The sequence below is a fragment of the Bombus pyrosoma genome, linkage group LG15 (assembly GCF_014825855.1).
Source record: "Bombus pyrosoma isolate SC7728 linkage group LG15, ASM1482585v1, whole genome shotgun sequence".
In the NCBI taxonomy this organism is placed as follows: domain Eukaryota; kingdom Metazoa; phylum Arthropoda; class Insecta; order Hymenoptera; family Apidae; genus Bombus; species Bombus pyrosoma.
The window spans coordinates 6754628-6769170 of NC_057784.1; the positions used below are offsets into that span (position 1 = coordinate 6754628).

The 14543-nt window shown below is 37.2% G+C and overlaps 1 long non-coding RNA gene across 1 annotated transcript; it reads right to left on the reverse strand.

Moving 5' to 3' along the window:
- Window positions 1-447: 447 nt before the first annotated feature.
- LOC122575643 lies at window positions 448-1212 on the reverse strand. The gene is made up of 3 exons (XR_006319492.1): window positions 1110-1212; window positions 883-946; window positions 448-788 (listed from the first exon to the last, which is right to left on the reverse strand). It is a non-coding gene; the product is annotated as an uncharacterized LOC122575643 (long non-coding RNA).
- Window positions 1213-14543: the final 13331 nt, after the last annotated feature.

Below are 14543 nucleotides of genomic sequence, written 5' to 3' on the forward strand. Positions count from 1 at the left end.
TTATTTTTAACTTCGTATGTACTATACTTCAAACTTTATAAATTTCGCCTGGAAATACAGATACAGCGACAGACAGAAAGAAGTTTAAGACTGATACTTGCGTATATATACAAGTAAACGTGTTGAACATTTTTCCTGTGCTAAACACTCTTCTATCGAGAAGATTGCATAGAAGATAAGCAGTTACCTATGATAAATTGTATCGTACATTCGTCTATCTCGTCAATCATAGTTCAATTTTGTAAAATTACTACGTTCTTCCCCATTTCGCTCTTTAAAGTCTCCTTAAAATTTCACACATAAGTGTACGCTATTTCGTAACAAAGCGGGTTTTCAATTTCTTCGGATGAATCGGATGCGCGAAACTTTTGCCGCTGACTATGAACATGTAAAAAGCGGCTCGATCAAATTTATTATATTAATGTTGAGATACGGCAGGACGTAAAAGTGAAAATGGGAAGGTACAACGCGAAGCTATTCGAGGAAAGTATGAACCAGCTGAAACAGTTGTCGGCGCTGGCGCTTGGTGTGACTTTGTAAGCCGGAGATATAAATAATTTCCCATGAAAAATATATTAGCTAATAATAACGGGGGAACCAATTATGTTCAACAGGTTCACCCACACGGCATCGCGTGTTCAACGCTACGTTCTCGTCGGCATTCTCGCGAGAGTTCGCCACGCGGATCAATTTATGTAATCGTGTAATAGCGACTCCCATTTCCGGTGCGCCATGCCGCGCCACGCCATTCCTTCCATTTTCCGTAAAATTATTTCGTGCTCGATCTCCTGCAAATAGTAGTGATCGAAATAATTCGACAGCGGACACTTATGCAAATTTATACCTTTATGAAGAAATAGGAAATTGCTTTATTTGCTGTACCTTGAATATCTTGTATTATTTTTCCTTATCCCCTATCGTATCATCTTTTACCTTGAAATTTTCCCTGCACGCAATAAAAATTCGTAGTCTACAAATAATAATAATAGCTGTGTTCTGAAGAAGACGAGAGATCAAAAGAAACCATGGATTTTACGTAATAAGAAATGAAGAAACAAATAGTTTAAGAACAATTAATTACGGTCATATAGAATTAAGATGGAACATACCTATACTGATCCTTAGTAACAAGTTAATTTGCAATTGTTGAGAATTGTGGATCTTGTTAACCGAAATAATGTTATAGGAACACTAAATTTACACTTGGAATTAATATCAGAATAATTATATATTTATTTTGTGCACGATTTCTAAGATATTCATCGATTCGCACTTGCACGCGTCTCAGCACTTTCTTCCATATCCGACTGTTAACTGACTGAACTGTTTACATTCATCTGTTTTTGAGACGCCACGCACACACACACACACTTCCACACACTGATACTCACATACAAGTATCTCTTTACTAAGCAATTATACTAATTACACATATCTCGATAGCAATATCGAGAAGTTTATATTTTTATGGTAATCGAAGTCCTGTCTCAAGGTCTCCAGGCTGAAATAAAACTACCTATTTATAAATCTATACTGTCATTGAATAAATGAATAAACAAGTAAGTATCTACGGAAATGAAATAAGTTATGGTAATATATCTATATCATCGATGATTGATCGTGAGAACAGTTTGAAGCAAGTGCAACCTTTTCGTAACCTATAACAGTACTCGACTAGCGAGCAGGTAATTTTGACACGTGTAAGGAAGAATCAGGAGACAAGGAATCCAATCTTCCGTCGCAGTTTTCCACGTTTCCTGACATCACAGAGAAACAGAGAACTTTGTCATCTCGACGAGGGTCGAGACACTGCGCGACAGGAGTCCGTTCAAAGTGCTTTGACTCCCACGTGAACGAGATAGAAGATTAAATAAACATTTTACAACGACTGGAAAAATTTCGCCAGTCATCGATCCGCGATTTCTATCGGTCGATCGTCGATCTCCTCATTTGGTTAACAGATTGAGCGAATAAATCGTGTACGCGTCTAGAAGTAAGTTAACTATTGTTCTATGATCTTCGAACGAGAACGAGATAAATAATTTCATTTATTTTCGTAATGATTAGTTTTCAACGTATTTATACGATCTAAATATACAAACATATGATATTTCCCGAGATAAAGAAATATGCGCAAAACAATAAGATGGATTGTCATAATGCTATTAATCTCATCTTGCATTGTTTATAATCTTTGAACGCCAACAAGATGAGCAACTTGCGCAGTAATTAATTTACAATGTAACTATATATTCTTTGGATATTTACCTCTTTGCTGCCATGATGTTCCCTCAAACCAGAGCATCGTACGAAACAGTGAAATAAATTGTTAGAATTATTCTTCTATGGTATACAAATATAAAATATAAAGTTAAATATAAATTTCAAGATGTATTATTATATTCTAAAAAAGTGACGCGTTCAGTGGTTCAGAGGTAAATGGAAGTACGATAAAAATACCAGCTTTTTTAAGATGCAGCGTTTCTCAGAGCTTTTTTCACCCGGAAGTATCTAATGTAATAATTTATGCGCGCGGATACTTCTTCGTTTCCCTTTCCATATGATCGTCGTTGTCTCACCGGCGGGTTATCTCTCGTGTTCTCTCGTCGCGCTCTTCCTTTTTCATTCGATACTTTAATACGCCTGCGTGCTTGGAAATATCCTTACTTTCTCCAGGACAATAAAAGAGAAGCACGTCCGCGTTAATAAAATAGGATCGACGGTCTTTTGCAACGGGATGCTTTCAGGTCGAGGCGAAACCAGAACGTAGGCCAAATTGAAATCCTTTGATTCATGCTATATTCCTGTACTTGCAGCATACGAGGCTTTAGTTTCCTTATTACGAGTATTTGCAAACGGGGAAAAATTGGACGAGAACTTTCGTTTCAAGTTTATGCGATGATTAGACTGGACTTTTATGGCGTAAATATTGTCTTTTATAGATATCATGGCAGATAAGCCTGTGAACGAAAGTCAGAAAGATAAGGATTACACAGGCAGGCAGATATGAAAGTGTTTGATTAAATTTGTTGGTTATATTTGTTGATGAGATATGAGAGCGAAAATGAAAGTCAAATGGGATAATTTCTACGGTAAAAAATTGTCTTTTGATCTTTGGTTTATGACTTTTTTTTTTACCAAGTTCGCAAGTTTCACATGTGTATTTATGTATTAAATGAACGCGTTATACCGAACAAAAGAAAAAAAAAATCTAAGGAAAAATGAAACGAGGATTAGAAATTCGACGTTAGATAATGTAGATACACGATACAGGTAAATTTTTAATAGAGATTTCCGATTTTTCTTGTAAACGATATTGGTACAAGTTCAAGCGTCAAGACTTTCTAACATAGACTTTCAGTCTCTGCCAAATAAAAATTCGCTCAATAGCTAGATAACGAGATAGAAGAAGAATCATTTGCTTATTCAAATGGACTAAAGTACAATTATTTCAAAATAACATCCAACCCATGAAGATGATGTATTATTTAAATAATAATTATTCAAATAATTTATTTGAACGATATCCAAAATTGCAATTATATATGAAACATCATCACCAACAAATTCAAACATTTTATCCAAATGATACCTGATCTTTTGTAAATATACGGAATATCATTGCCAACAAATTCAAGCATTTTATTCAAATAACACACAAGCTTGCAAATGTGGAACACCATGGCCAACAAATGCAAACGATCTATTGAAATATTTCTTAAGCTTGTAATTATACAAAACACTATGACCGATATATTCCACAACCTCACGCGTCCATTTAACCTTATGTCGAAAGGAACTGGTGAATCACTGAACCGAGAACTCGAGCAACAATGATTAATAGACGATCAGTGGCAATTAAACGGTCGATCTACGGTTTTCCCGTTTTTCGCGGAAACCGTACGAGCCGATGATATTAATCATCTCGCGCGATATCGGGGCCAACTGACGCAATTACGAACGTGTTTGAGAATCGACGAATGCGGTATCGCCAGTGCATTATATACAAATTAACAGGGCGACCATAAGTCATATGGGGGCGGTTACGTTGGCGTTTGACAGAAATATATATCGATACATACTACATCGGGACAGGCAGCACCGGTTTAACCGCGTTCAGGAAACCGTGAAAGTCGTTGAAAAATTGTCATCACGCGGCTTCGATCGATACGACGTTCAATGGTATATTTATTCGTATAAAAATATCAATAAACGTTACTGTGTCAAATGTTTCAATAATTTCTTCAACGTTGCTCCTGTTTTATTTATTATCGGCATTGACGTACTATTGTAAATAAGAAACCATATCGTTGATTTGTTAGAAGGTTGACTGATCTAAAATATCGTCAACCGTTGGTAAATGGTTCAGTTATTAATAACTTTCTATCTTTGAGCTTTTAATTTCGATGATATTTCTTGGCCGATCTAATTTCCCTAATTGTATAGGTATGGCTATGTATGTATAGTACGGTTTACGATTGCCTGTCTTTCCATAATCGAACTGCAAGTTTCAAGTCTACAAATGAAACTTCTCGAGCATTTAATATTTTCTCAGGAACGTTAACGTACATTAAATGCAAAACTTTCGAATATACCGATGGCATTTAATTTTATAAAAGTCTATTTAAGCCACTTTCTTATTTTCTCGTTGTTTTGTTACTACATTGGGAAACTAATAGCGTCTTATAATACACGAGAGGTTTAATTACGCGCAAAATTCAAAGTTGAATGTTAAAGTGTTGAAATCTAACGGAGATACGAGTCGCGTAAATTTCCTTATCTTAATTTTTCTACTAAATCGCTCCAATTACATCGAATTGACAACACCCACGATACCAGTGTATCTTTCACCTAGCACTTCCTTATTATCTGCCACCGTTTTTCACCATTGAACATGGTTGCAATCGAAACCGAAACTTGGCGCGTAATCTCGCGTCAAGCTTCGCCCCCATTTGTCAGAATCAATTACACCGATTTCCGTTTGGCTGGCGCGATTTACACGCGAGATCTCTCGCCTTTCCTTTCGATTTTCACCTCGCGCGCCGCATTAGCAGCGTGGGGAGGATTTAAATCAACCTCGTACAAATACGCACATTGTTCGCGTGTCGAATTGCCGGGGATTTAGCGATATCGCGTAACCGGTATCGGTAATGCGGGATAATTCGCGAGTTTTCCTTTTTATAATCCTTATAATCGCGATTGCGCATAGAATTATGCGTAATGGGCAAAAGAAAGGCGTAGAAGACAGAGACGAATAGTGGAACGAGAACAGACGTTTTGTTAGAATGAACAGGAACAGTGAGAAAGACTTGTATAATGGAAAAGGTTTGAAAAATAAGAGTTAAAGGATTATGAAGATGGACAGATCGAAAATCTTCTTTTTTGCTATCAGAATTCGTTTCTTCGCCTTTTAATTTCATTTTATTACCACGTTTACTGCGTATATTTTGAATATGATTCGATTCGATCTTCTAATATGATTTTTTGGTACCCTGAGATCAGAGTTTACAAATGTTGAATTTTTGAAGATTTATATGACTGTGTACTCGTCAGTCATTACTATACCATGGTATTTATAAATTTTATATTGTACATCGCATTTTGTTACTATATCAGTGCAAAAATTATCGATTCCGATATACATGGACTCTCGGAATTATTCGAAAACTTGTAGACGTTTTTGTATATATTTTATGTGTTATACGAAACATGATTGAAATCGATGATAGTGAAATGTAATAACAATTCAAAAATGTATATTAAAGTTACAAAATATTTATCGCGAACATGTAATTAGTAAAAAAAAGGATTAATACACGGTACGAAGATGCAACTTAATCATATTAATAAATGTTAAGTATCATATCTTGTAATGTCTATAAATATTTCCAGATTGATTTTACATTTGACCAATATCACTATAACGATCGTGTCTCACTGTACGGTTCTAATGAAATTTCAAAATGCTTCATATAACACATATTAGGTTGTCCGGAAAGTGGCTTTCTTTCGCAAACGTACTTTTTACAATGTACCTTCATACAAACGTGAAACCAAGTCTGTGAAATGTGTTTATCTCAACAGAACAAAATGGATCGTACGTAATTCGACAAAATAATATAAAACAAAAAACATCTATTATTTCTTCATAAAACGAAAGAAACTTTTCGGACAACCTAATACTAATATGGACATAAAAATATCTTCCAAATCAAATATAAATCTCTTGTTACGATCACACACACACACACACAGACGAACTGAAATTCCTGTTGTAAAGAGTTAAACATTTTACCTTTAAATCTTTCACGAAAAATATTCATTAAACATCCGAAGCACGCGACGTAACGGTCATTAATCACCAAAAATCGGGGTCAGTTTCGATTTCTTCTTCTTTTTCATTCCATCGAGCTTCCAACTGGATGAAAAAAGAAAGAAAGCTCGCGAAATGCATCGTCGGCGTTCACGTCGGTTGCAAGCTAAGCCGAGAGCAAAATTAATAGCCGACTTGTCATAACAGGGAACGATAGAAGGCCTGGCAGAGTCGAGAACCGGACTTCTCTCGATGCTCTTACCCGTGGATATGCATCGTGGCGAGCCGCGAGCAATTCCCCATGACGAATTTCCTACGTCAACTCGATTCTCTAGAGACAGGGTCTCCTTTGCCCGAATGACGTATGCAAATCAGCCCTCTGCACCGTCAGTCCAGGAAGCTAACACCTTCGAACCCCTGTGCTACCTTTGTGTCCCTCTTCACGTGCTTCTTCTTTTTCCCTACGATTCTTTCATTGCCTTTTCTTTCCCTCCTGCGTCTTCCTTTCTACGCGCACTTTCTTCCTTAGTAATTTTACTTCTACGCATATCCTTTTTTCCTGGCTCCTTTATAGTTACACAGATAGGATTCACGTGGAATCTATGTGTAGCGTTGTGGTGATTCGTATTTGATGCTGATTCCTTTTACGTAATTGAATTTGATGGAATTTATTGACCGATGGTTTTGTTAAAATGTCCAAGACTGATATTAAAATGGTTTCGTAAGTTTTTCAGAATTTATATTTGAACATAAAGCCAATATTTAGCGTAAGCGTTAGTAAGAGGTTCACGCTAATAGAAGATTTCTATATTGAAATCTTTGAAGCTTTTTTTCCAGGTTATCCTCTGCGTGTTACTTTTAGATATACGAGGATTTGAATTCCTTGATTCTTTACTCAGTGATCTTATCTTCGTCCATCTTTTCAAATATTCGAGTTTTCCAATTTTTCAATCTTTCGCTCATTTCTCTGTACGTTTCGTTCTCGAAATTTTTACCTGATCTGTAGATACAACGTTTCTATAGTTTTCAAGTTTTCCAACGTTTCTAGCAGCATCCACGTATGCGAATCTTTCTCGACTGGAATGCAATTAGAGGACGTGAAATTAATTCCAATTAGACCGCGGTTGAGAGACGAATGCCGTGAAAACATAGAACGGATGAAAGTACGGCAACGAGAGTGAAGAATAGTCGCAGCTAAGAGAAGAAGAGAAGGAACCAATTAAGAAAGAGAAAAGAGTTGAGCAAGAGGAGGAAACGAGATGCCTCGTAAAGTCTGGACGCGAGAGAAATCCCACATTTGGTGGCATCATCGTTGATTTTTCTATCGGTGCGCGAAAGGAAAAACCGCATTGCCGTTTCTACGGCCGCGTACGCGCGTTAACCACGACGGTAACGACGTTAACAATAATGAGGCTGCGCATTGCAACGGGCAATCCCAACGCGCGAACAAATGGAAAGTGGGCTTAAGCAACGAAATCAACTGGCAGCGAGTTTCCGCGTAAAAGATCGTCAATGTAAAATTGCATGAAATTATCGGTAATAAAACAACGCAATCCGCGTTCTATTGTCGGCTACGCGATATAATTTCGCTGACTGACGCTGACGTAACACGCGTGTCTACTGGAAAGAGCGTGAACGCGAGGAAAATGCAGATCCTTCGCTACGCCGGAGAAAAGTGGATATTAAATTGGATACCGTTCCTTTATTTTCTTAGGAATTTTCGGTTAGATCGAATCGATGTGAATTTTCATAAAAATTTCGTATTTTCTGAATCGATGAGGATGAACTTTAATTGCAACAATTTGCATCTTTACGAGCAGACTATTTTGCAGAATATTGTACGTTCTCTGTTACAAGATAAAATATCTACGAAGTGTAGATACATTACTCGATTCAATTCTTAAGTTAGAATTTTTCTAATGTTAATGGACAAAGTTGTGTATCGCACGGAGCGTGAAAGAGTTAAGCGTCGTTACTGCTACATTTTATTCAAAATTGAACTAACGAAACAACATTCGAGTTTCTGAATTGCCCAAGATGAACGAATAGTATAAGGAAGGATAAAAGATTATTATTTTATTCGTCCTATTTTATTCAAAATTAGATCCATCAGACAGTACTTACTTAAATCTCAAAATTCTTCAGGATGAAGAAAGAAGAGAAAGAAGTAAGAAGAACAGAGAATTGTCGTCACTCTGTCTCGTCCAAAATTAAATTAACGAGACAACATTCGAATCTCAAAACTGTGCAAAATTAAAAAAAAGAAAGAAGAACAGAAAATCATTGTTACCTAATCTGATCGAAAATTCAACTAACGAAACAGTAGGTATTTGAATGTGAAAATTCCACAAGACGAAAGAAAAGAAGAAAGACGAAAGAAGAAGAGATCGAAATTGTAGAAATCGGTTATAGTTTGCATCGAACGATACAGTTGGTCGTCTAACGGCCGGTTTCTTGGGCTGGCCAGTTTTTAATAACTTTCACCCGTGGGCTCGAACCAGCGAGCATCGACTTATCTTCACGAAGCCCATACGGCGCGAAATGTAACGGGGACATCCGACGAGGTGAAATTAAAATCGCGCTAAAAACGCGCTAATATTTACGCGGTGCGGCCATTTTATAGATGCAGCGCGTCAATAAAACGCATCCGTGTCCGTCCCAAATAAATAAACGGAAGGAAATCGAATGTCCGCGATTTAGCGCGCCTACGTCAAACTTTTATCGCGGAAACGGTTTGAAACGGTATGAAATGATGAGAAACTGGCGAGTTCAGAACATTGGAATCCATTTGTTTCTCGAAGTTCTCTTCCCTTGTACCAGCAGCTATGCGTCAAGATTAAATCTGTAAATATATTTAGCTTCTTACACGCGTAGAATGAAACGTGCTTTCGGAATTTTGGAAAATGTTTGATCGATCGACGTTGTCGTCAATAATCGAAGAGATTGATGTTGCAATGATTTTTATAGATTTCAGAAAGTATGCTTCTATCTAAAAGTCTAAGGACATGTTTTGTCGCTAACATATGTATTAGTAATATATGTAATTTAATTTATTTTAATCTATGTATTATTTTATTTCACTCGGTAATATATATCATTTTAGTATATTTTCTTCATCGACACGGGTACTTTACGTTTGACACTTTTAACGGATATGTAGATATCAATTTGTATATTTCAGGCATACCTTGAAGTATGTAAATGTAACAGACGTATCAGAGCCAAAGTATCAACGAGGAATTTAGCACGACCGCTATTTTTCTTCAATTAGACATTCTAATGCAACTTTTACACATTCGAAATGCACATTTGAAATTGTGCCAAAACATTTACTTTTCTTGGGTCACGGGACGTGTTAAGAATTCAAGAAAATAAAGAATATAAAAACCCGGATCCCTCGAATATGATGGTCCACATAAAACGAATGCTTCTCTGTATTCGGACAGCAGCCTTTAATCATCTCAGCTGCTCATTATACGTACTTGAATCAATAACACACGCGTAATTAATTTTATTTTTGAATTATTTCGCAATTAAAAACATTTCAGCAAATAAATTATTATCCCTCGATTATTGGTTGTCCAAGCGGAAAGTTACCTTGACTGCATCGATTGAGAGGCCAAAGTTATTTTCGCGAATTTATCATTAACATTAAACGATCATTTGTTATCACCATCTGATACAAAAGAAAAGCGAAGAAATTTATAACTCATTATTTTCGTTTAAGATAACCGTCGAAACCTACCATAACTGATCATCGGCCGAAGAAATAAATTATACATGCAACAGATATTAATTATGTAGATAGTAGGCAATCATTTATTGTAATTTCTTCAGTTGTAAGTTCACAGAGTAATGAAAATATCGTTCTTGATTTATGTTGTATAATTGTTAAGATTATTATAGCGGTGGAGAAAATATAATATCATTTTTTTCCAAATAAAATACATTACCATTACTTTTTATCGTAATGATTATATTTAAATTACTTCCGAAAATATCCAAATTTCACCCTTAAACGATAGAAATGCTTTGAATTGGTCGATTCGTGTGTCACAAAATCATACGAACTTCGAAGATTTACTTAATAATCTGTACTCTTTTTCTTGAATAAAAGAGCTATAACATACGTATGTGGAATATTCGTTTGAGGACAGAAAATAAACCAACTGTGCCGTGTGATAAAAATCAAAGACACCTTTCTGCGGTGCATCGAAGATTATTAAAATGATAATTCTTATGAGCTCGATGGTTCTTAGAATAGCCTCTATCAAAGGCGTCTATCTAGCCACGTGGAGCAGTAGCGCGAACAATTTATTCGAACGTCAAGCGTCTGAACGCCGAGACAGTGGAACCTGTTCAAAAGAGCGACAGCCGATTTCACGTCGGCTGGAAGGCTCATCTTTGCACCCTTTCAGGACGCGGATCATCGTCGTCATCGTCGTCGAAGAAGAAGGAAGCGCGGCTCCGGCTGTTAACCTTGTCACACTTTACGCACCTTCGACCTCGTCTTATTAGTTTTCATACGCCCCACACTCGAGGGATCATAACGCGCCATATAAGAACGCCAATGATCGACGACGTGTCCGGTTAAAAGAACCACAATCGATCGTATCGCGCTCGCGTTCAAAATACAGGCCGTTTCAAAAGTTATTTCCACCATCATTGCATTATCGTTGAAGACGAACAAAAATGAAAGTAGTGGAAACGCACTTTTTTACTAAAAATATTGACAAAACTGTTCATAGAAATTGTACGAATATTCGCGATGCGAATCATCCAACCTTCGATGTTCATCGAGTGTTAAAATGTTGCAAAACTTCACTCAAAGTGTTTACAAAAAAGGTACTTTTTTTTTAATACTATTGAAACGTGTTTGAGAAGTATATTGGAAGATTGATAATAGTAAAATTGGGAAAGCGGAAAACCCGGAGACCAGAACGATTCGATTATGTAGTTAGGTTATGTTTTTAATGGATAAAGTGAAAGTACGAACCGACCGTGTTTATTTGAACACCCTGTACAGATTGAACGCACGGAAGTTTGAAACGTTAAGGACGACGCGATCGTGCAGGGATCTCGATCACTCGGAACGAGATTTCACGTTTGAACGGTAATGAACGTTCATCGAGACACTTTTGGAAGCGCCAATAAGATATTTCAATTACCTTCATACATCATGTTATTTTTTAGCTGAATTTTTTAAGCGAGAAAAAAATGTTCGATTCATTTCCATAACCAAATAAGACGAAAGCTTATTTCCTACATCCAACGATCCAACGCAAACCTCTTATTACTTTGTAATCATTTCTGCAAATTGAATTAACACGGTGATGTATGAATTTATGAATTTCGAGAATAATATAATTTACGAATATCGTCCATTATTACATCTATTACCAATTAATAGATTCTTATTTAAAAAAATAGTTGACAGATTCAAAAGTTTTTAAATATTACAGTTTTATAAGCATTTTTCTTTGGAATCTTTAACTACAATATTTTTAAGCAAACTTTAATGTTCCAAATCAGATTCACAACGAACTAGAATGATAGTTTCTATAATTAACTTTCGATATCAAGGTATGAAGAAAGGATCATTAAATCATGAAACCTATAGTAAACGAGTCATAATCGGGCAGATCGTAGCTATTGTTCGTATGTGTTGCCACATCGAAATTAGAGCTATCGCTATCCTTGGACTTTTTGGATCAGAATCTCGACCCAGTGATTTGATGGTCCTCTGATCCACCACATGGCGAATCTTTCGGTCGTTTTGTAGCCTTGTTCTCATTAGGCAAGAGCAAGTCTGCTCTAATTTCGAGAAATAGCTTCGACATCGAACATTTAACTCGCTTAAATCGCTCTGAATTTAGATACTCTGCAAAAAGTATAAAAACTGATCTAAGAGTTTAAAACGGATCAATAATTCCTCCGAATTAATAGAAAATTGTATTTAACGTTAATATCAAAAGATAAATGATCGAAAGATAAAAATTCAGAGTTCCAATAATCGCAACCAACACGATTAACCTAATTTTCTCATAATTACGTGTCACTAATTAAAACTAATTTCAAGCAGCAAAACAAACTTTTTCCCTTCGATTAAACTTTTATTATGGATTAATCGAGAATGTTCGTGACTAGAAGATTCGCAAGAAAGTTTTGTTAATCGAGCACGATCTCCCCTCGTGGACCACCTAATTAATTCCATTAATCGAAATCACGGCACCCAACACATAGCGTGGAAATCAAACGATTTTTTCGTTAAGGCCGCGACACGCGTGCGAATTCCTCTCCGTAATGAAACACGTGATCCTTCCATCTCTCGAGCTCTCGAGACATGCATATACGTTCCTACGGGAAGATAATTACGCGCGTTCCTCGAATAGCGCGCGCGGAAGATCAGGGCACAATCGCAATTAGGCGTTGCACCATTGCGCCGCCGATAATTGAAAAACGAAATTCCTGCCCGACCAACGACGGCACATGCAAATGTAGCTCTCACCAAATTGAACGTCGTCCTTCGTGCTAGAGTTATGTAGTATTTTAAATATACAGGGTGTCCGGCAGAATCGAGAAGCAGCTTCTCAAATCCTGCACACAATTCAGCGGTGAATTTTGCACACGAAGACGATAAAAAAGAAATGTTTAACAAATAGCAAATGGTAAACGTTCCTTGTAGTTTCTTACACTGACAAAAATGTATCTTTTGCAGCGAAATGGGACATGGAGAAACGTCGGAATTCAGTATGACGGAAATAATTGTCAACGATAATTTTCGAGATGGTACAATTAAAGATATTTATATTTATACCATGTTTATACGTTTCTTCTTCTTTTTCTTTTTTGGACAAAAATACATAACGCGGGGAAAGAACCTTTAGAAAGAAAAATATTGTCCTCCGGCAAAGTGAATTATCTTTACAGCGCACACATTCTCGCTTCCCGAGACGCACACGTTCTCTTTATCCGAGACAATAACGCGTTTCAACGTTCTTCCTTTCCTTCGAGCCAAAGCTCGTCTTAACGTCTTACTTTTAACGTTTCTTATCGCTTGCACACGGATAACAAAATCGAACGTCCGTATCCAACGTAACGAATAGAAAGAACAATGTTGCCAGCATATAATTAGTATCCTTGCTAATTACTCGTTGTAGCAATTCAAGGTCAAACACGCTCGCCAAATTAACCACAGAATTCTCGCACTGTCCGTTGCAGCTTGAAAGGCAAACAGGTTCGCGCGAAACCACAACCTTATCGCTGTTCCTCCATTTCCGCCACAAGGCCAAACACGCTGGCGTAATTTGACGATCGAAAATAATTATAATAATTGCTCTGAAATAAATGTAAATTAGCGCTTCAAAGCTGCCAAATAACAATCCATATATAATACATACGAGCTATATGAGGAAGCAAATATCTTACTTCACGATAACGTTGAAACCTGAAAAACAACGCAGGGAAGCAAGGAACACGAGTCGGGAACACGAATGTTCCATCGGAGCCGGATCCTACTATTATGAGATAATTGGAAATTACCGCTTCAAACCTGTCGGATGCGATTATTCTACCTCGGAACAACGTATACACCCATTTTCCACAAAACTCCAAAAGGACCAGCTGAAATTAAACATCACCTTTCCCTAGAAGGCGGTCATTTTTTAGTCCAAACCCGGTATCTCCTATCTACTTAACCTACTAATAAATCACACACCACCATCGTGAAAGAGTAAATTGCCGAAAATCATTAAAGTCGCGCAATCAACACCCGGAGTCTGTCCGTCAAATAATCAATTAACTCTGCAGAGACCCAAACCTAACCACACGTTTCCATCTCTCTTGCCACCCAGCCATTTTCTCCATCCTTTCATAAAGCTTCGCGAACCTTCAATAAAACGCTTCTGAGAAACAGCAACCCCAATGCTAACCTCGATGCAACTCCCTCAGAGTCACGATGTATCGCGCGTTTCCGAAGACGATTAAGGATGTTCTCGGAAGGCCTGTGGCCAGGCATCGTGGAAATAATCACGCGCTTTTTGCGTCAATTTACTCGACGACCGGCTGCTTAATGCATGAAAGCTGCCACGAAGCAAAGACATCAACCGACCATTTCTTCCTCTTTCATACGCTTCGCGTCTTCCTCTATTTCCTCCGTACGCTTTTTGCATCCTCTTCCTCTTCCTCTTCTTCTTCTTTCCTACGCTTCGCATCCTCTCCTCCTCCTCCT